The sequence below is a fragment of the Chiloscyllium punctatum genome, chromosome 3 (assembly GCF_047496795.1).
Source record: "Chiloscyllium punctatum isolate Juve2018m chromosome 3, sChiPun1.3, whole genome shotgun sequence".
Taxonomy (NCBI): Eukaryota; Metazoa; Chordata; class Chondrichthyes; order Orectolobiformes; family Hemiscylliidae; genus Chiloscyllium; species Chiloscyllium punctatum.
This window is the reverse complement of record NC_092741.1, coordinates 9598534-9621591: the sequence shown is the minus strand read 5'-3', so window position 1 is coordinate 9621591 and position 23058 is coordinate 9598534. Positions and strand designations below refer to the sequence as shown.

Here is a 23058-nt window from a genome sequence, read left to right as displayed (position 1 = left end):
AAGGTTCACTAGGTATGGAAGGATTGTGTTATGAGCAAGGTTAAACAATGTGGGACTCTACTCACTGGAGTTTAGAGGAGTGAGAGGTGATCTCATTGAAACATGTAGGATTCTTAAAGGGTCTGTGATGCTGGAAAAGCACAGCAGGTCAGGCAGCATCCGAGGAGCAGGAGAATCAATGTTTCGGGCATAAATCCTTCATCAGGAATGAGGCTTATGCCTGAAACGTCGTTGCTCCTGCTCCTCAGATGCTGCCTGACCTGCTGTGCTTTTCCAGCATCTCACTCTCGATTCTGATCTCCAGCGTCTGCAGTCCTCACTTTTTCTTTCTTAAGGGGCTTGACAGGGTAAATAATGAGAGTATGTTTCCCCTCAGGGGAGAGTCTAACACAAGAGGGCAGAATCTCCGCATAAAAAAGCGATAATTTAAAACTGACATAAGGAGGAATTTCTTAGTCTTTGGAACTTTTTGCCACAGAGAGCTATGGGGTTGATGCCCTTGTGTACATTTGAGGCTGAGACAGATAGACTGTTGGTTTTAGGGGAATCATGGGTTTTGGGGAAAAGGCAGGTATGTGGGCATGAGGAATGTCAGATTAGCCCTGATTCTATTGAATGGTGGAGCAAGCTCGAGTTGAACAGCCTACTCCTGTTTTTATTTCTTATGGTCTTATCGATTCCAACAATTTCCTAACATCACACGTTAATCTAACTGGTCTACGGTTTCCCACTTTCTGCCTCCTTCCTTTTTCAATAAGAATGTTATATGTTGGAACCTTTCTTTATGGAATTAGCAAATTTCGCAGTATCATAACCTAATGTGCAGTGGATGTGATCTATATGGACTTCAGTAAGGCGTTCGACAAGGTTCCCCATGGAGACCGGTGAGAAAGGTTAGATCTCATGGAATACAGGGAGAACTACAGTGAGTCTAACGGTTTAAAAACCTTAGTTCAGGTGTGGGGGCTTCCATTTGCCGAGAGGTGCAAGGGAGGAGCGAAGGACGTCTGGGGGGTTTTTAAGTGGGTGAGATCTAACCCACTTAAAAACTCCCCAGAAGTCCTTTGCTCAGGGTAGTTGCATGTTCCTCCTGCAGAATGTGGCAGGTGAGAGACACTTCACATGTCTCTGTCGACTATATTTGCAGGAAGTGCACACCCAACTCCAGCTCCTTGAAATCCGAGTTGGGGAACTGGAGCTGGAGCTGGAGCTGGATGAACTATGGATCATCCAGGAAGCTGAGGAGGAAATTGAGAGGATGTACAGGGAGGTGGTCACTCCCCAGACACAGGATAAGGACAGCTGGGTTACTGTCGGGGGGGGAAAGGGAACCGATGATCACAGCAGGGATCCCCTGTGGCTGTTCCCCTCAGCAATAAGTATACCGTGTTGGATACTGCTGGTGGAGGCAGCCTACCAGGGGAAAGCCATAGTTGTCAGGTCTCTGGCACTGAGCCTGGCACTGTGGCTCAGAAGGGAAGTGAGAGAAATAGAAAAGCGCTCGTAGTAAGGGACTCAATAGTTAGACAGATTGACAGGAGATTTTGAGGTCAGGAATGGGAGTCCCAGAAGGTACGTTGCCTCCCTGGTGCCAGGGTCCAGGATGTCGCCGATCGGGTTCACGAGATTCTTAAGGGGGAGGGTGAGCAGCCAGAAATCGTGGTACATAACGGCACCAATGATATAGCCAGGAAAGGGATTGAGGATCTGAAAAGTGACTCCAGAGAGTTAGGTTGGAAGCTGAAGAGCAGGACGAGTATAGTAGTGATCTCGGGTTTGCTACCGGTGCCACGAGATAGTGAGTTGAGGAACAGTCAGCAAAATGCAGCTTAACACGTGGCTGCGAGGCTGGTGCAGGAGGGAGGGCTTCAGATACCTAGACCATTGGGATACCTTCTGGGGAAGGTGGGACCTGTACATGAAGGACGGGTTGCACCTGAACTGGAGGGGCACAAATGTCCTGGGTGGGAGATTTGCTCGTGCGATTCGGGAGGGTTTAAACTAGTTTGGCAGGGGGGTGGGAATCGGAGCCACATGTCTGAGAGGGGGTCAGCTGCAGACAGGATAGTGACAGGATATATTGAATCCATCAGGAAGGTTTCTCACACGATGAAACAAAGGGATCGGTTAAAGTATGTCTGCTTTAATGCAAGGAGTGTCCGGAATAAGAGTGATGAACTTAGAGCATGGATCAGTCAAACATAAAACGTAGAAAAGTACAGCACAGATGTTGTGAAACTTGAAAGGGTTCAGAAAAAACTTACAAGGATGTTGCCATGGTTGGAGGATTTGAGTTATAGGGAGAGGTTGAATTGGCTAGGACTGTTTTCCCTGGAGTGTCGGAGGCTGAGGGGTGACCTTATAGACCTTATACAATCATGATGGGCATGGATAGGATAAATCGACCAAGTTTTTTTCCCTGGGGTGGGGGAGTCCAGAACTAGAGGGCATAGGTTTAGGGTGAGAGGTGAAAGATATAGAAGAGACCTAAGGGGCAGCTTTTTCACTCACAGGATGGTACGTGTATGGAATGAGCTGCCAGACGAAGTGGTGGAGGCTGGTACAATTGCTGGAGGGATATGGGCCAGGTGCTGGTAAGTGGAACTTGACTGGGTTGGGATATCTGGTTGACATGAACGAGTTGGACCAAAGGGTCTGTTTCCGTGCTTTACATCTCTATGACTATGACTCGATGACCCTATGATGGGTGACTAAGGCTATGGGGACTTTTCTGCTATAAATTACAACCATTTGCTCAGTACGTTTTCCCTAATTATGATGATTGTTCGAAGTTCCTCTTTTTCTATAACCTAAGCATTACCTATTACTATTCGGATAATACCAGCATATTCTGCAGTGAAAGCTGAGGCAAATATTGACTTTGTGTCTCTGTCATTTCTGTGTTCCCACTATTAACTCCCCGGTCTCATCCTACAAGGGACCAGTATTTATTTTAGCTGGCTACGCAGACAATTTCACCCTGGGTGGAGAAAAACTGCTTCAAGCAGGTCAACACGTCTGCTCCATCCGTTTCATTTTGTTTCCCATTTGTGCTTCCTTAATTTACCTTTAGTGATGTCCTGAACTCCCAGCCCTAGTGCAGACTTTGCGTGGCATCCTCCCAACCCAGCATGCCTGTCTCTAGGCCCGGTGTGTCTGTCTCCCAGCCCGGTGTGGTGGTCTCTCGGCCTGGTGTGGCGGTTTATCGGCCCGGTGTGTCTGTCTCCCAGCCCGGTGTGGTGGTCTCTCGGCCTGGTGTGGTGGTCTCTCGGCCTGGTGTGGTGGTCTCTCGGCCCGGTGTGGTGGTCTCTCGGCCCGGTGTGGTGGTCTCTCGGCCTGGCGTGGTGGTCTCTCGGCCTGGTGTGGTGGTTTCTCAGCCTGGTGTGGTGGTCTCTCGGCCCGGTGTGGTGGTCCCTCGGCCCGGTGTGGTGGTCCCTCGGCCCGGTGTGGTGGTCTCTCGGCCCGGCGTGGTGGTCTCTCGGCCCGGTGTGGCGGTCTCTCGGCCCGGTGTGGCGGTCTCTCGGCCCGGTGTGGTGGTCTCTCGGCCCGGTGTGGTGGTTTCTCGGCCTGGTGTGGTGGTCTCTCGGCCCGGTGTGGTGGTCTCTCGGCCTGGTGTGGTGGTCTCTCGGCCCGGTGTGGCGGTCTCTCGGCCCGGTGTGGTAGTCTCTCGGCCCGGTGTGGCGGTCTCTCGGCCCAGTGTGGTGGTCTCTCGGCCTGGTGTGGTGGTCTCTCGGCCTGGTGTGGTGGTCTCTCGGCCCGGTGTGGCGGTCTCTCGGCCCGGTGTGGTGGTCTCTCGGCCTGGTGTGGTGGTCTCTCGGCCCGGTGTGGTGGTCTCTCGGCCCGGTGTGGTAGTCTCTCAGCCCGGTGTGGCGGTCTCTCGGCCTGGTGTGGTGGTCTCTCGGCCTGGTGTGGTGGTCTCTCGGCCCGGTGTGGTGGTCTCTCGGCCCGGTGTGGCGGTCTCTCGGCCCGGTGTGGCGGTCTCTCGGCCCAGTCTGGCGGTCAGCATGACCTCATCCTGCTCTTCTAGCCTTGAGGTGAAGGCCGACACGGTCTGGAGACTGGGTGCTGGCATGGACTGGGTTGGAAGGACTGTTATTCTGAACTTTTATTTCTTCATTTTTCTAACTTGGTTTGCCTAAAAATATGTATTTATAAATCTGTAAATAGGTACCTTTGTACCTAAGATGTCACTGTAAGTGGTGACTTGTAAACTTATCACCGCACTCATTTGAGTACATGTGAGAATAAAGCTAATTCTAACAAACAATTCTCTTCATTTTTTTATACACTTATAGAAGCTGCTTTTATATTTGCTTTGTTTTATTTTGTAATTTATTTTTGCTCTTTTTACATCTTTTTAAGTAACCCTTTAGTGATCTTTGAAAGTTTCCCAATCTTCCGGTATGCCACTCACATTTGCAATATGGTATGCTTTAGCCGTTGTGTTTATATTATCCTTAACCTCCTTGTTTAGTGACCAGTGGAGAGCCACAAGGATGGGTGCTGAGTTCACTACTTTTCATCATTTATATAAATGATTTGGATGCAATCATAAAAGGTATAGTTAGTAAGTTTGCAGATGACATCAAAATTGGAGACAGCGAAGAAGGTTACCTCAGATTACAACGGGATCTTGATCAGATGGGCCAATGGGCTGAGAAGTGGCAGATCGAGTTTAATTTAGATAAATGTGAGGTCCTGCATTTTGGGAAAGCAAATCTTAGCAGGATGTATACACTTAATGGTAAGGTCCTCGGGAGTGTTGTTGAACAAAGAGATCTTGAAGTGCAGGTTCATAGCTCCTTGAAAGTAGAGTTGCAGGTAGATAGGATAGTGAAGAAGGCATTTGGTATGCATTCCATTAATCGTCAGAGCTTGGAGTACAGGAGTTGGGAGGGCATGTTGCGGTTGTAAAGGTTGTGAGTTAGGCCACTTTAGGAATATTGTGTGTCATTTTGGTCTCCTTCCTATCAGAAGGATGTTGTGAAACTTGAAAGGGATCAGAAAATTTTTACAAAGATGTTGCCAGGGTTAGAGGATTTCAGCTAGAGGGAGAGATTGAATAGGCTGGGGCTGTTTTCCCTGGAGCGTCCAAGATTTAGGGGTGACCTTAGAGAGGTCTATAAAATCTTGAGGGGCATGGATAGCATAAATAGACAAGGTCCTTTCCCTGGGGTGGGGGAGTCCAAAACTAGAGGGCATACGTTTAAGGTGAGAGGGGTAAGATATAAAAGAGACCTAAGGGCCAACTTTAGCGTGCAGAGGAGGGTATGTGTATGGAATGAGCTGCCAGAGGAAGTGGTGGAGGCTAGTACAATTGGAACAATTAAAAGGCATCTGGATGGGTATATGAATAGGAAGGGGTTGGAAAGTTATGGGCCAAGTGCTGACAAATGAAACTAGATTAGGTTGGGATATCTGGTCAGCATAGATGAGTTGCACCAAAGGGTGTGTGTTTCCGTGCTGTATGACACAATGGCATTGAAAAGTTTACAGCTGTAGCCTGAACAGTTTTAGCAAAGAATAATCAAGAAAGTTAACAGATTGCTGGCCTTTATATCTAGAAGACTAGAGTAGAACAATGCAAAAGTTATGCTGCAACTATACAAAACCCTAGTTAGACCCTACTTGGAGGATTGTGAGCATAACTTTAAGAATTATTTAGATCCTTAGTAAGGATAGGAAGGCCTAGGAGGGAACACAATGTAGGTTTAAAGAATGATACCATGGTATCAGGTGACAAATTATGCGGTGAGATTATCTAAATTAGGTCTGTATTCTCTAAATTTATGAGGTTTGAACTGATCAGTTGGAAGTCTTTCAGGTATTAACAGAGAAAGACAGGGTAGATAAGAATAAACTATTTCCACTTGCTGGAGATTTTTAAATTTGTTTCTGGGATATTGTTGTTACTGTTCCAGTCAGCATTTCATGTCCATCTACAATTGCCAAGAGGGCAGTTAGGGTCAACCATAATGTTGTAGGTACGGAGTCACATAGAATACAAAACCTGCAATGTGGAAGCAGGCCATTCAGCCCATCGAGGTCACACTGCCCCTCCAAAGAGCATTCCACCCACACCCACACCCACACCCGATCACCATGCATTGCCAATGACCAACCCACACATCCCAGGGCAATATGGGCAATTTAGCATGGCCAATTCACCTAACCTAAATATCTGTGGGAGGGAACCAGAGCACATGTAGGCTAGACTACGTAAAGATGTCAATTCCCTTTCCTAAAGGATATTACTGAACCAGGTGGACTTTTCCTGACAATTAACAAAGGCTTCACATGCACCATTAGACTCTTGATTGCAGATTTTTCCTGAAGTCACATTTCACCATCTGTCTGGGTGGGAACAATTGCCTGCCATTCTGGTTTAATTACCTAGCAACAATGTCACAAAGCCTACATCACCTCTGATTCCAGAGCTGGGGGCATAGTCTAAGAATCAGGGCCACACCATTTAGGAGAGATGTTCAGAAGCGCTTCTATGTGCAAGGGTGGCAGGGCTTGGGAACTCTCTTCCACAAACAGCAGTGGATGCTGGATCAGTTGTTCATCTTAAATCTGAGATGATTTATTGTTAAGCAAAGTTATTAAGGGATCAGACCAAAGGCACCTCTTTGAATGCAACAACAGGTTCAAGGAACTGAGTGGCTGACTCCTTTTCCTATGTTCCAATACAAGTGATGAACAGTGATTGGATGGGTTGAGCTCATTTTCCTTGGAGAAGTGGGGGGGGGGGGGGAACTGAGAGGAGACATTGAGGTACATAAAATTAAGAGAGGCATATACAGAGGAGACACATAGGAACTTTTCCCTTGATGAAAGGATCAATAACCAGGGGGCATCGACCTTAGAGTCACAGAGATGTACAGCATGGAAACAGACATAAAACATAGAACACAGAACAATACAGGGCAGTACAGGCCATTTGGCCCATGGATTTGTGTCAACCTGAGGTACCGACCTGAAGCCCATCTAACCTCCACTATTCCATCATCATTCATATATTTATCTAATGACCACTTAAATGCCCTTAAAGTTGGTGAGTCTCCTACTGCTGCAGGCAGTGTGTTCCACGCCCCTACTACACCCTGAGTAAAGGAACTACCTCTGACATCTGCCCTATGTCTATCACCCCTCAATTTAAAGCTATGTCGCCTTGTGCTAGCCATCACCATCAAAGGAAAAAGGCTCTCACTGTCCACCCTGTCTAATCCTCTGATCATCCTGTATATCCCTATTAAGTCATCTCACCTTTCCTCATAAGACCTTCCCTTCATCCCAGGCAAAATCCTGGGAAATCTCCTCTGTGCCCTTTCCAAAGCTTCCATATCCTTCCTATAATGCGGCAGCCAGAGCTGAGTGCAATACTTCAAGTGCAGCTACACTAGAGTTTTGTACAGCTGCAGCATGACCTCACAGCTCCAAAACTCAATCCCTCTACCAATAAAAGTTAACACACTGTACACCTTAACAATCCTATCAACCTGGATGGCAACTTTCAGGGATCTATGCACATGGACACCAAGATCTCTCTACAAATCCACACAACCAGGAATCTTACCATTAGCCCAGTGCTCTGTATTCCTGTTACTCCTTCCAAAGTGAATCACTTCACACTTTTCTGCATTAAACTCCATTTGTCACCTCTCTGCCCAGCTCTGCAGCTTAGCTATGTTCCTCTATAGCCTGCAACATCCTTCCACACTGTCCACAACTCCACTGGGTTTAGTGTCATCCACAAATTTACTAACCCATCCTTCTACTCATTCATCCAGGTTATTTATAAAAATGACTAAAAGCAGTAACCTTTCAGTCCAACTCGCCCACGCTGACCAGATATCCTAAATTAATCAAGTCCCATTTGACAGAACTTGTCCCATATTCCTGTGAACCCTTCCTATTCATATACCCATCCTTTTACATGCTGTAATTGTACCAGCCTCCAGTACTTCCTCTGGCAGCTCATTCCACACACGCACCACCCTCTGCACGAAAACGTTGCCCCTTAGGTCCCTTTTATATCTTTCACCTCTCATCCTAAACCTATGCCCTCTAGTTCTGGACTCCCCCACCCCAGGGAAAATACTTTATCTATTTACCCTATCCATGCCCCTCATGATTTTATAAACCTCTATAAGGTCACCCCTCAGCCTCCGATGCTCCAGGGAAAACAGCCCCAGCCTGTTCAGCCTCTCCCTATAGCTCAAATCCTCCAACTCTGGCAATATCCTTGTCAATCTTTTCTGAACCCTTTCAAATTTCATAACATCTTTCCAATAGGAGGGAGACCTGAATTGTGCACAATATTCCAAAAGTGGCCTTAGGTAAGGGGCAGTATGTTTAGTGGGGATGTGAGGAATATTTTTCACTCAGATTGCAGGAGGAATCTGGGACTCATTACCTAGCAGGATGGTAGAGGCAGAAACCCGTATAATTTTTCAGAATTATCTAGATGTACACTTGCATTGCCAAGCCATATGAGGCAATGGACCAAGTGCTGGAAAATGGGATTAGAATAGTTAGGTGTTTTCTTTTCAAGAGCACAGACTCAATGGGCTGAAGAGACATACACAGAACATAGAACTCAGAACTTTGCAGTGCAGTACAGGCCCTTCAGTCCTCAAAGTTGCCCCGACCTGTGAAATTAATCTGATGCCCATCTAACCTATACCGTTCCATTATATCCACAGAACATAGAACATAGAATAGAGAACAGTACAGCACAGAACAGGCCCTTCAGCCCACGATGTTGTGCTGACCACTGATCCTCATGTACACACCCTTAAATTTCTGTGACCATATGCATGTCCAGCAGTCTCTTAAATGTCCCAATGACCCTGCCTCCACAACTGCTGCTGGCAACGCATTCCATGCTCTCACAACTCTCTGTGTAAAGAACCCGCCTCTGACATCCCCTCTATACTTTCCTCCAACCAGCTTAACACTATGACACCTCGTATTAGTCATTTCTGCCCTGGGAAATAGTCTCTGACTATCGATTCTATCTATGCCTCTCATTATCTTGTATACCTCAATTAGGCCCCCTCTCCTCCTCCTTTTCTCCAATGATAAAAGTCCGGGCTCAGTCAACCTCTCCTCATAAGATAAGCCCTCCAGTCCAGGCAGCATCCTGGTAAACCTCCTCTGAACCCTCTCCAAAGCATCCACATCTTTGTTATAATAGGGCAACCAGAACTGGACGCAGTATTCCAAGTGCGGTCTAATCAAAGTTTTATAGAGCTGCAACAAGATCTCATGACTCTTAAACTCAATCCCCCTGTTAATGAAAGCCAAAACACCATATGCTTTCTTAACAACCCTGTCCACTTGGGTGGCCATTTTAAGGGATCTATGTACCTGCACCCCAAGATCCCTCTGTTCCTCCACACTGCCAAGAATCCTATCCTTAATCCTGTACTCAGCTTTCAAATTCGACCTTCCAAAATGCATCACCTCGCATTTATCCAGGTTGAACTCCATCTGCCACCTATCAGCCCATCTCTGCATCCTGTCAATGTCCCGCTGCAGCCTACAACAGCCCTCTATACTGTCAACGACACCTCCAACCTTTGTGTCATCTGCAAACTTGCTGACCCATCCTTCAATCCCCTCATCCAAGTCATTAATAAAAATTACACACAATAGAGGCCCAAGGACAGAGCCCTGTGGAACACCACTCACCACAAGACTTCCAGGCAGAATATCTTCCTTCTACTACCACTCGCTGTTTTCTGTTGGCCAGCCAATTCTGTATCCAGACAGCTATGTTCCCCTGAATCACATTCCTCCTGACCTTCTGAATGAGCCTACCATGGGGAACCTTATCAAATACCTTGCTGAATTCCATATACACCACATCCACAGCTTGACCCTCATCAACTTTTTTAGTCAAATCCTCAATGAACTCGATAAGGTTTGTGAGGCATGACCTGCCCCTCACAAAGCCGTGTTGACTGCATTTAATCAAACCATGCTCTTCCAGATGGTCATAAATCCTATCCCTCAGAATCCTTTCTAACATCTGGCAGACGACAGACATGAGACTTACTGGTCTGTAATTGCCGGGGATTTCCCTATTTCCTTTCTTGAAGAGAGGAATTACATTTGCCTCTCTCCAGTCCTCAGGTACGACTCCAGTGGAGAGTGAGGATGAAAAGATCTTCGCAAGTGGCGAAGCAATTACATTTCTCGTTTCCCAAAGCAGCCGAGGGCAAATCTGGTCCGGGCCTGGCAACTTGTCAATCTTAATGTTTGACAAAATTTTCAGCACATCAGCTTCCTCTGTCTCTATCCATTCCAGCATGCACACCTGCTCTTCAAAGGTTTCATTCACTACAAAGTTTGTTTCTTTCGTAAAGACAGAAGCAAAAAACTCATTTAGGTCTTCCCCTACCTCCTCAGACTCCACACACAAATTCCCTATGCTATCCCTGATCGGCCCTACTCTTTCTTTGACCATTCTCTTATTCCTCACATAAGTGTAAAATGCCTTTGTGTTCTCCCTAATCCGTTCTGCCAAGTCTTTCTCGTGCCCCCTCCTGGCTCTCCTCAGACCATTTTTAAGTTCCTTCCTCGCCTGCCTGTAATCCTGTAGAGCTGAGCTTCACCCTAGCTTCCTCCACTTTATGTAAGTTACCTTTTTCCTTTTGACGAGAAGCTCCACTGCCGTCATCATCCAAGGTTCCTTTATCTTACCACTTCTTGCCTGTCTCAGAGGGACATATATATATTCATCACTTGCAACAACTGTTCCTTAAACAGTCTCCACATGTCTATAGTGCCTTTACCATGGAACAATTGCTCCCAATCCATGCTTCCTAACTCATGTCTAATCACATCATAGTTTCCTCTTCCCCAATTAAATATCCTCCCATTTTGCCTAATCCTCTCCTTCTCCATAGCTATGTAGAATGTGAGGCAGTTGTGGTCACTATCACCAAAGTGCTCTCCCACCACAAGATCTGATACCTGTCCCGGCTCGTTTCTGAGCACTAAGTCTAGAATGGCCTCTCCCCTCGTCGGCCTGTCAATGTACTGAGTTAGGAAACCCTCCTGAACACACCTTACAAAAACAGCTCCATTCAAATCTTCTGCTTGAAGGAGGTTCCAATCAATATTGGGAAAGTTAAAGTCACCCATTACAACAACCCTACTACGTCCACACTTTTCCAAAATCTGCCGACCTATGCTTTCTTCCATCTCCCTGCTGCTATTGGGGGGCCTGTAGTAAACCCCTAAAGAGGTGACTGCTCCCTTGCTGTTCCTAATTTCCACCCATACTGACTCGGTAGGCAGATCTTCCTCGACAATGGAAGCTTCTGTAGCTGTGATCCCCTCTCTGATTAGTAGTGCTACACCCCCTCCTCTTTTTCCCACCTCCCTATTGTTTTTAAATGCTCTAAACCCTGGAACATCCAGCAACCATTCCTGCCCCTGAGAAACCCATGTCACTGTTATGGCCACAACATCATAGCACCAGGTAAAAACAATGACTGCAGATGCTGGAAACCAGATTCTGGATTAGTGGTGCTGGAAGAACACAGCAGTTCAGGCTGCATCCAAGTAGCTTCGAAATCGACGTTTCGGGCAAAAGCCCTTCATCAGGAATAAAGGCAGTGAGCCTGAAGCATGGAGAGATAAGCTAGAGGAGGGTGGGGGTGGGGAGAAAGTAGCATAGAGTACAATGGGTGAGTGGGGGAGGGGATGAAGGTGATAGGTCAAGGAGGAGAGGGTGGAGTGGATAGGTGGAAAAGAAGATAGGCAGGTAGGACAAGTCCGGGCAAGTCAAGGGGACAGTGACTGAGATGGAAGTTTAGAACTTGGGTGAGGTGGGGGAAGGGGAAATGAGGAAACTGTTGAAGTCCACATTGATGCCCTGGGGTTGAAGTGTTCCGAGGCGGAAGATGAGGCGTTCTTCCTCCAGGCGTCTGGTGGTGAGGGAGCGGCGGTGAAGGAGGCCCACGACCTCCATGTCCTCGGCAGAGTGGGAGGGGGAGTTGAAATGTTGGGCCACGGGGCGGTGTGGTTGATTGGTGCGGGTGTCCCGGAGATGTTCCCTAAAGCGCTCTGCTAGGAGGCGCCCAGTCTCCCCAATGTAGAGGAGACCGCATCGGGAGCAACGGATACAATAAATGATATTAGTGGATGTGCAAGTAAAACTTTGATGGATGTGGAAGGCTCCTTTAGGGCCTTGGATAGAGGTGAGGGAGGAGGTGTGGGCGCAGGTTTTACAGTTCCTGCGGTGGCAGGGGAAAGTGCCAGGATTGGAGGGTGGGTTGTTTGGGGGCGTGGACCTGACCAGGTAGTCGTGGAGGTTTTTCCAAACCCACCGACTCCCACAGCTACCTGGGTTACACCTCTTCCCACCCTACCACTTGCAAAAATGCCATCCCGTATTCCCAATTCCTCCGCCTCCGCCGGATCTGCTCCCAGGAGGACCAGTTCCACCACAGAACACAGCAGATGGCCTCCTTCTTTAGAGACCGCAAATTCCCTTCGCACGTGGTTAAAGATGCCCTCCAACGCATCTCGTCCACATCCCGCACCTCCGCCCTCAGACCCCACACCTCCAACCGTAACAAGGACAGAACGCCCCTGGTGCTCACCTTCCACCCTACTAACCTTCGCATAAACCAAATCATCCGCAGACATTTCCGCCACCTCCAAACAGACCCCACTACCAGGGATATATTTCCCTCCCCACCCCTTTACGCCTTCCGCAAAGACCGTTCCCTCCGCGACTACCTGGTCAGGTCCACGCCCCCAAACAACCCACCCTCCAATCCTGGCACTTTCCCCTGCCACCGCAGGAACTGAAAATCTGCGCCCACACCTCCTCCCTCACCTCTATCCAAGGCCCTAAAGGAGCCTTCCACATCCATCAAAGTTTTACTTGCACATCCACTAATATCATTTATTGTATCTGTTGCTCCCGATGCGGTCTCCTCTACATTGGGGAGACTGGGTGCCTCCTAGCAGAGTGCTTTAGGGAACATTGTCGGGACACCCGCTCCACCTCATCCTCTGGCAGCTCATTCCATACACGTACCACCCTCTGCATGAAAAAGTTGCTCCTTCGGTCTCTTTCATATCTTTCCCCTCTCACCCAAAACCTATGCCCCCTAGTTCTGGACTCCCCGACTCCAGGGAAAAGACTTTGCCTATTTATCCTATCCATGCCCCTCATAATTTTGTAAACCTCTATAAGGTCACCCCTCAGCCTCTGACGCTCCAGGGAAAACAGCCCCAGCCTGTTCAACCTCTCCCAGAAGCTCAGATCCTCCAATCCTGGCAACATCCTTGTAAATCTTTTCTGAACCCTTTCAAGTTTCACAACATCTTTCCAATAGGAAGGAAACCAGAATTGTACGCAATATTCCAAAAGTAGACTAACCAATATCCTGTACAGCCGCAACATGACCTCCCAACTCCTGTACTCAATACTCTGACCAATAAAGGAAAGCAGACCAAACGCCTTCTTCACTATCCTATCTACCTGCGACTCCACTTTCAAGGAGCTATGAACCTGCACGCCAAGGTCTCTTTGTTCAGCAACACTCCCTAGGACCATACCATTAAGTATAGAAGTCCTGCTAAGATTTGTTTTCCCAAAATGCAGAATTTAGAGAAAATCTAGAAGTAAGTCTGTCAATGATCATGAATCCATTGCTGGGGAAAACATATTTTGTTCACTAATGTCCTTCAGGGGAGGCAACTGCCATCCTGACCTGGCCTGGTCTACATGTGACCCCAGACCCACAACAAGCTGCTTGGCTCTTAACTGCCTCTGGGTAATTAGGAATGGGAAATAAATGCTGGCCTGTGCCTTCATCTCATGACTAAAAACAAATTGATTTTGTTTAAATTTTCAATGATAAGGAGGGAGAGTACATCAGATTAGTGTAGTTGATGAGTGAACATGGATTTCATAATTCCAGATTCCAGCATCCGCAGTAATTTGCTTTTATACTTTTATGGATTTCATAATGACTGACAATTTGAACATCAGAAATCTCCAAACTTACGGAATCAAACAGAGTGGTCACATGATTTTAAACTAGATCAGGAAAAGGAAACAAACAGAAGTGTTAAACAGACTAGGTGCTCTTGAGTTAATACCTTCAAATCCCACCCTGAAGTCCCGTTTAATTCACTGATGGCCCTGAGGAATGGGAATCTGCGTTTTTACCGGGGTGAATCCAGCCTCTCAGTGTCGTGGTTGATAAAGTCTCAGACCCGTTGTTAACGCAATGCAACAGTTTATTTGAGCTTAAAACTCCAGGATCCTGGACAAGTTAGAAAGGAAGGAATATTGATGTGCTGTAAATAATTAATGAATTATTGTAAGATTATTATTGCATCCCTTCTGAATTTCGACAGGACCTGTTTAGGATCTTTCTGCAAACACAACAGGAGGTTTTTACCTGAACAGAAGAACCGGTGATTCCAGGAGTGTCGGCCCAGGAGACAGGACCATTCGGAGGCTGATGCTCCATCGAGTGGATCCATCCACAGGGTCCAGAGGTTAATCCAGAGAGAGAGCTGTGTCCGGGGAAGCCCAGCAGACACCAACACACACAGCCGCCAGGATGACACTGAGATCCAGCACCCCATAGTCTGACCCGATCCCACAGAGTATTTACTCTGAAACAGCAGGTCGGAGGTCACAGTCCAGAGTGTGATGCTGGAAAATCACAGCACCCCAGGGTGTCAAATCTTCATCATTGGAGGTCACTTTAGGGCTGATACCGAAACGACAGTTTTCCTGCTCCTCAGAAGCTGCCTGACCTGCTGTTCTTTTCCAGCGCCACTCTAATCTTGACACAAAGGGCTGACAATGGAAACATCCAATAGAGCACCACGCCCAACAACTGAATAAACCTCCCCCCGCCTTGGCTTTGTTTCAAAATATTAACATGTTGTTAGCATAATGTCCTTGGGGGAGGGGGTAGGGAGACGGATAGATTTGCACCAGCACCAAGCTGGATTCTGAATAACCTTCACTGGGTTTGAAACATTGCTTTGTTTGTGCAGATGCTGCCAGATCTGCTGAGTTTCTCCAGCAATTTGTGGTTTTGTGTGCGCACGTGGTAGGTATGTTTTGTGCAAAATTTGGGGTTTGAATTGCAGACCGACGCAAAGAGAAATGAAGCAGCTTACAAACTTTAAAAAGAAAGTGCGGTTCACACATGCAGACAAAGCACCAAAAACCTGAGCTATATACATGTTTTTAGATTGATAGATGAGGGGCGCACCGTTCCCGGAGGTACTGCAATACCAGGTCGATGTGTGGAGTGGACGGAGCAAGCCCCTATTCCATCTCCCTGCTCCAAAAATCAATTTAATATATGGTCCCCAGATAAGGGACGTATCAGATATTAAACTGATAATAGGATTCTTTTATCTCAAAAATCCACTTTGTTCATAAAATCATTTATAAGTACATACAGAGGTTCTAAATTTGTTCTGCGCATTCTTTGCAGAGAAAAACAAATGGCGCATTCCTCAAAGCATCCGTGCTGTTGCAAAAACAAAGGTATTTCATACTCATACAGGAAACAATTTATGTTAATTTCAATGCAACAAGAGTCTGCTAACTGAACAGACCCTCACGGCGGTTTTTCCCCACTGCATCTCGTCAGTAGCTGCCCTTGTCCCAAGCTTTAGTTTGTCCCTCTTGATGTTGTTTTGAACTTTGGAAAGGACCAGTTTGCAACACTCGGTCAAAGTCAGCTCCTTATCACTGGAAAACCAACAAGTTTCAGAGAGACTATAAAGCAAGTCGATGGTTTGCCAGGCAGTGCATAGGTGTTCTGCTAAATGATTTTTTTAACTGTCTGCTCAGGAAACTATCCACAGGATCAACTCTCTCAAGATGCTACGTGCTGACCCCTGCCTGATGGACTTGTGTTCAAGACTTTTTTTTTAAATCCTTAGTTGGAGGAACAGCTGATACAAATTGTCCAACTATTTGGAGTGTTCTGCAGAAACAAGATCAGACTTATCCTTCACAACATAAATTCTTTACAGTGCGGATAGAGGCCTCTCAGCCAGTTAATTCTGCACTGACCCCTCAAAGAGCATCCCATCCAAACCCAGTGCCCCAAATTATCTCCGTATCCCAGCTATTAACCATGGCTAATCCACATAGCCTTCGCATCCCTGAACAGCCAATCCACCTGGCCTGCACATCTTTTTACTGTGTGGAACCCACACAGACACAGGGGAAATGTGCAAACTCTACACAGCCGGTCAACCAAGGCTGGAATCAAATACAGGTCCCTGGTGTTGTCAGGTAACAGAACTAACCATGGTGCCAGCTCTGCACCAGGGTGAAAGGAACTTCAGTACCTTGTGACATTTAGTGTTTGTGAACCAAAGGTCTGCACACAGCTTGATGCAGACACACACAAAGGTGGCCCTTAGGAGGAGGATATGTGCTCCTCCATTTGGGGTGGTACAGTGGCTCCGTGGTTAGCACTGCTGCCTCACAGCACCAGGGACCCATGTCTGCTGGGCTTCCTCCGGGTGCTCCAGTTTCCTCCCACAATTCAAAGATGTGCAGGTTAGGTGAATTGGCCATGCTAAATTGCCCATTGTGTTCAGGAATGTGCTGCTGGTCAAGGGAGAAATGATTGATCAGCCCAGTTCCCAAGGAAGATAGTCCCCTGGGATGGATGGGATTTATCCAATGATAAATGATTTGGATGCAGGCATAGGTGGATGGGCTAATAAGTTTGCAGATGACACTAAAGTCAGTGGAGTAATGGACAGTGCGGAAGAATGTTGCTGGGGCACTCGGATAAACTGCAGAATTGGGCTGAGAGGTAGTAAATGGAGTTCAATGCAGAAATGTGAAGTGATTCAGTTTGGGAAAAATAACAGGAAGGCAGAATACTGGGTCAATGGAAAGATTCTTGATAGTATAGATGAGCAGCAAGATCTCGGTGTCCATGTACACAGATCCTTGAAAGTTGCCACCCAGGTTGATAGTACCTTTAAGGCTGCATATGGTGCCTTTATTGGTTTTATTGGTCGAGGGATTGCGTTCCGGAGCCGTGATGTCATGCTGCAACTGTACAAAACACTAGTGGTGCCTCACTTGGAGTATTGTGTACAGTCCTGGTTACCCCATTACAGGAAGGATTTGGAAGCATTGGAAAAGATGCGGAGGAGATTTACCAGGATGTTGCCTGGTCTGGAGGGAAGGTCTTATGAGGAAAGGCTGAGGGACTTGGATCTGTTCTCATTGCAAAGAAGATAGCTAAGAGGCGATTTAATAGAGACATACAAAAGATGATCAGAAGATTAGATAGAGTAGACAGTGAGAGTCTTTTTCCTATGATGATGATGTTGTCTTGTATAAGGAGGCATAGCTGAGGGGTGATAGATTTAAGACAGACGTCAGAAGCAGATTCTTTACTCAGAGAGTGGTATGGTGGTGGAAAGAAGGTTTACCAGGATGCTGCCTGGACTGGAGCTTATGAAGAGAGGTTGACTAAGCTCGGACTTTTCTCTCTGGAGACAAGGAGGAAGAGAGGTGACCTGATCAAGGTATACAAGATAATGAGAGGAATGGATAGAGTCAATAGCCAGAGATGTTTCCCCAGGGCAGGATTGACTGGCACGAGGGGTCACAGTTTTAAGCTATTAGGAGAATGGTACACTTCCGAGCAGCGAGAGGCGGGAGCCAGGAGGAGGTGACATTGGTGCGAGGTGATTGTCGGGAAAGCCAGTAAGTATATTTAAACTTCTTACCTTCAGGCCAGCGAGGGAGAAGCGAGCAAAGGACTTCTGGGAAGGGTAAGAAGATCAGTTTATATTTGCGTGGTTGCGTTACCCGAGACACTACTCTGGTAGTGTCTCCCACCCATTGTCCTCTTCTAACCTAAAAAAACATTGTGGGAGCCAGATTGACAAGGTGAGGTAACTAGTTTATTTCTGAATCCTTTTTTTTAGTAGTCACTTCAGGAGTTCGAATAGTGGGAATGGAGTTTAGGGCAGTGGAATGTTCCTCCTGCAGAATATGGGAGGTAAGGATGACCACTAGTGTCCCTGCTGACTACACCCAACACCAGCTTCTCGAAAACAGAGTTAGGGAACTGGAGCTGGAGTTGGAAGAATTTCGGATCATTCGGGAGGCAGGGGTTATTGACAGGGCTTAGAGAGGTAGTCGCTCCCCAGATAAAAGAAAAAGACAGATGGGTGACAGTTAGGGGACAGAAAGGGAACAGGCACGCAGTGCAGGGATCCCCTGTGGCCATCCTCCTCAATAATAAGTATACTGTTTTGGATATTCTTGGGGGGATGACTTACCAGGGGAAAGCAGTGGGGCAACTGCTGCTCAGAAGGGAAGGGGGAAGAGGAGCAGAGCAGTAGTCATTGGGGACTCGATAGTTAGGGGGACAGATAGGAGGTTCTGAGGGGACGAGAGAGACTCACGGTTGGTGTGCTGCTCCCGGGTACCATGGTCCGTGATGTCTCTGATCGTGTTTTTGACATCCTTCGGGGGGAGGAAGAGCAGCCCAAGTCGTGGTCCACATTGGCACCAACGACATAGGTCAGAAGAGAGATGGGGACTTGAGGCAGAAATTCAGGGAGCTAGGATGGAAGCTTAGAACTAGGACAAACAGAGTTGTTTTCTCTGGTTTGCTGCCCGTGCCACGTGCTAGTGAAGTGAGAAATAGGGAGAGAAAGGAGTTGAACATGTGGCTACAGGGATGGTGCAGGAGGGAGGGTTTCGGGTTTTTGGATAATTGGAGCTCTTTTTGGGGTAGGTGGGACCTCTACAAGCAGGATTGTCTTCATCTAATCCAGAGGGGTACCAATATCCTGGGTGGGAAATTCGATACAGCTATTAAGGTGGATTTAAACTAATACAGCAGGGGGATGGGAACCAAAATTGTAGGACAGATATAAGAAGAGGATGAGAGTAGGGAGTTCCCAAATCAAGTATCTGACACTGGCAAGTGAGAACCTGGATTGAAGTGTGTGTACTTCAACGTGAGGAGCATCTAAAATAAAGTGGGTGAACTGGCAGCGTGGGTTGGTACCTGGGACTTCGATGTTGTGGCCATTACGGAGACATGGATAGAGCAGGGATAGGAATGGCTCTTGCTGGTTCCGGGATTCAGATGTTTCAGTAAGAACAGAGAAGATGATAAAAGAGGGGTAGGTGTGGCATTGTTGATCAGGGACAATATTACAGTTGTAGAAAGGATGTTTGGGGACTCATTAACTGAGGGAGTATGGGCTGAGGTTAGAAACAGGAAAGAAGTCACCACGCTGGGAGTTTTCTATAAGCCTCTGAATAGTCCCAGAGATGTAGAGGAAAGGATAGCAAAGATGATTCTCGATAGGAGTGAGAGAGGCAGGGTAGTTGTCATGGGGGACTTCAACTATCCAAATATTGACTGGGATCACTACAGTATGAGTACTATAGATGGGTCAGTTTTTGTCCAGTGTGTGCAGGAAGGCTTCCTGACACAGTCTGTAGACAGGCCTACAAGGGACAAAGCCACGTTAGATTTAGTACTGGGTAACGAGCCTGGCCAGGTGTTAGATTTGGAAGTGGGTGAGCTCTTTGGAGACAGTGATCACAATTCTGTCAGGTTTACTTTAGTGATGGAAAGGGATAGGTGTACTCCACTGAGCAAGAGTTACAGCTGGGGGAAGGGAAATTACAATGCAATTGTAGAAGATACAGTGATACTTGAATCTAGACTAGAAGAGATTGAAATTCACAAGGAAGAGGTATTAGAAATACTGCAGAGTGTGAAAGTAGACAAGTCCCCTGGGCCGGATGGGATCTATCCTGGGATCCTCTGGGAAGCAAGGGAAGAGATTGCCGAGCCTTTGGCATTGATCTTCAAATCATCATTGTCTACAGGAATAGTGCCTGAGGACTGGAGGATAGCAAATGTGGTTCCCTTGTTCAAAAAGGGTAGTAGAGACAACCCTGGTAATTACAGACCAGTGAGTCTCACTTCAGTTGTTGGTAAAGTGTTGGAAAAGGTTGGAAGAGATAGGATTTATAACCATCTAGAAAAGAATAATCTGATCAGGGACAGTCAGCACTGTTTTGTGAAGGGTAGGTTATGCCTAACGAATCTTATTGACTTTTTTGACAAATTGACCAAACAGGTAGATGAGAGTAAACCAGTTGATGTGGTGTATATGGATTTCAGCAAGGCGTTCGAAAAGGTTCCCCACAGTAGGCTATTATACAAAATGCGGAGGAATGGGATTGTGGGAGACATAGCAGTTTGGATCAGTAATTGGCTTACTGAAAGAAAACAGAGAGTTATAGTTGATGGAACATGTTCATCTTGGTGTCCAGTTACTAGCGGCGTACCACAAGGGTTGGTGTTAGGTCCACTGCTGTTCGTCATTTTTATAAATGACCTGGATGAGGGCTTAGAAGGGTGGGTTAGTAAATTTGCGGACGACACTAAGGTCGGTGGAGTTGTGGATAGTGACGAAGGATGTAGCAGGTTGCAGAGAGACATAGATAGGATGCAGAGCTGGGCTGAGAGGTGGAAAATGGAGTTTAATGTGGACAAGTGTGAGGTGAAGAAAGGCTTATGCCCGAAACATTGATTCTCCAGCTCCTTGGATGCTGCCTGACCTACTGCACTTTTCCAGCAACACACTTTTCAGCTCTGATCTCCAGCATCTGCAGTCCTCATTTTCTCCAAGTGTGAGGTGATACACTTTGGACGCAGTAATCGGAATGCAAAGTACTGGGCTAATGGTAAGATTCTTGGGAGTGCAGATGAGCAGAAAGATCTCGGTGTCCATGTACACAGATCCCTGAAAGTTGCCATCCAGATTGACAGGGTTGTTAAGGAGGCATACAGTGTTTTGGCCTTTATTAATAGTGGGATTGAGTTCCGGAACCAGGAGGTTTTGCTGCAGCTGTACAAAGCTCTGGTACGGTCACACTTGGAGTATTGTGTACAGTTCTGGTCACCACATTATAAGAAGGATATGGAAGCTTTGGTAAGGGTGCAGAGGAGATTTACGAGGATGTTACCTGGTATGGAAGGAATGTCTTACGAGGAAAGGCTGTTCTCGTTAGACAGAAGAAGATTGAGAGATGACTTAATAGAGACATACAAGATAATCAGAAGGTTAGATAGGGTGGACAGGGAGAGCCTTTTTCCAAGTATGGGGACGGCAAACACGAGGGGACACAACTTTAAAGTGAGGGGAGATAGGTATAAGACAGATGTCAGAGGGAGTTTCTTTACTCAGAGGGTAGTAAGGGTATAGAATGCTTTGCCTGCAACGGTAGTAGATTTGCCAAGTTTAAGTGCATTTAAGTCGTCATTGGACAGGCATATGGACGTATATGGAATAGTGTCGGTGGGATGAGCTTCAGATTAGAATGACAGGGCGGCACAACATCGAGGGCTGAAGGGCCTGTACTGCACTGTAATGTTCTATGTTCTATGTTCAGAGGGGACGTCAGAGGAGGATTCTTTACGCAGAGAGTTGTGAATGCATGGAATGCGTTGCCAGCGGTGGTGGTAGAAGCAGAGTCATTGGGACATTTAAGTGACTGCTGGACATGCACATGGATAGCAGTGAAATGAGGGGTGTGTAGGTTAAGTTATTATATTTTATGTTAGGATTAATCCTCAGCACAACATCGTGGGCCAAAGGGCCTGTCCTGCACTGTATTGTTCTATGTTCTGTGTCCTAATATGACACTGCTGCTGCCTTGAGTTACCTTGTATCCTGAGGCCAGTTCAAACTTGTTGCAGATGCTCATGAGTCTGCTCTTGGAGGCACAGTGCTTATATGGCCAGCAGTGTTCACTTCCGTTTCTGATCAATGGTAACCCTGGGATAGTGATTGGGAGGTGGGCTTCAATGATGCTGAGTCAAAGAAGGTGGTGCTGAAAAAGTGCAGGCGGTCAGGCAGCATTCAAGGAGCAGGAGAATCGACGTGTTGACCATTAGCTCTTCATCAGCTTATGCTCAAAACGTTGATTCTCCTACCCCCCCCCCCCCCCCCCAACGGATGCTCCCCCCCCAACAGATGCTGCCTGACCAGCTTTTCCAGCACCACACTCTTCGACACTGATCTCCAGCATCTGCAGTCTTCACTTTCACCCCCTTTAATGATGCAACCATCAAATGCCAAAGGTCAACATATTGTCTCTTGTTCTAAGATGGTCATGGCCTGGCACATGTGTGGGACAAATGCTACTTGTCACTTGTCATCACAAATCTCGGGCTATTGTTCAGGTCTTGCTGTCTTTGGACATGCACTACTCCAGTACCTGAGGATTCGGGAAAGGTGCTGAACAACGTGCAGTCATTGGTGGTCTTTGGAGACAGCACTTTCCTGGGTGGCAACATCAGTGTGCCTTGAGACATAGAGTCACATAACATGGAAACAGACCCTTCGGCCCAACTTGTCCATGCTGACCAGGTTTCTTAAAATGAACTCGAGTCATAGAGTCCTACAGCACGGAGACATGTCTTTTGGCCCAAATTGGTCTATGTTGACCAAAATGTCTGCCCTCCATAATCTCATTTCCCTGCACTTGGCCCATATCCTTCTCAGAGAAAGTGAGGACTGCAGATGCTGGAGGTCAGAGCTGAAAATGTGTTCCTGAAGAAGGGCTCATGCCCGAAACGTCGATTCGCCTGCTCCTTGGATGCTGCCTGATCTGCTGCGCTTTTCCAGCAGCACATTTTCAGCCATATCCTTCTAATCCTTTTCTATCCATGTATTTGTTTAAATGCCTTTTAAATGTTATTGATGTATATGCCTCCACCACTTCCGCTGGCAGCTTATTCCATATGCATATCACCCTCTGTGTAAGAAAGTTGCCTCTCAGGTTCCCTTTTATGCCCTCTTGTCCTCCAATCCCCAACCCTGGGAAAAAGACTCAGTGCATTTACCCTGTCCACACCTCTCATAATCTTATACATCTCTAAAAGGTCCCCCCTCAGTCTCCTATACTCTAAAGAAAAACATTCTAACTTGTTCAACCTCTCCCTAAAACTCAGACCATGGAGTCCAGAC

General features: G+C 46.9%; 1 protein-coding gene and 1 pseudogene across 1 annotated transcript in view; both read right to left on the bottom strand.

Annotated features, from left to right (window-relative positions):
- The window catches only part of LOC140455488 (uncharacterized), a 597350-nt gene that overhangs the window by 106775 nt on the left and 467517 nt on the right, over positions 1-23058 (bottom strand). The window lies entirely within an intron of this gene.
- On the bottom strand, positions 15262-15430 carry LOC140473036 (U2 spliceosomal RNA; annotated as a pseudogene).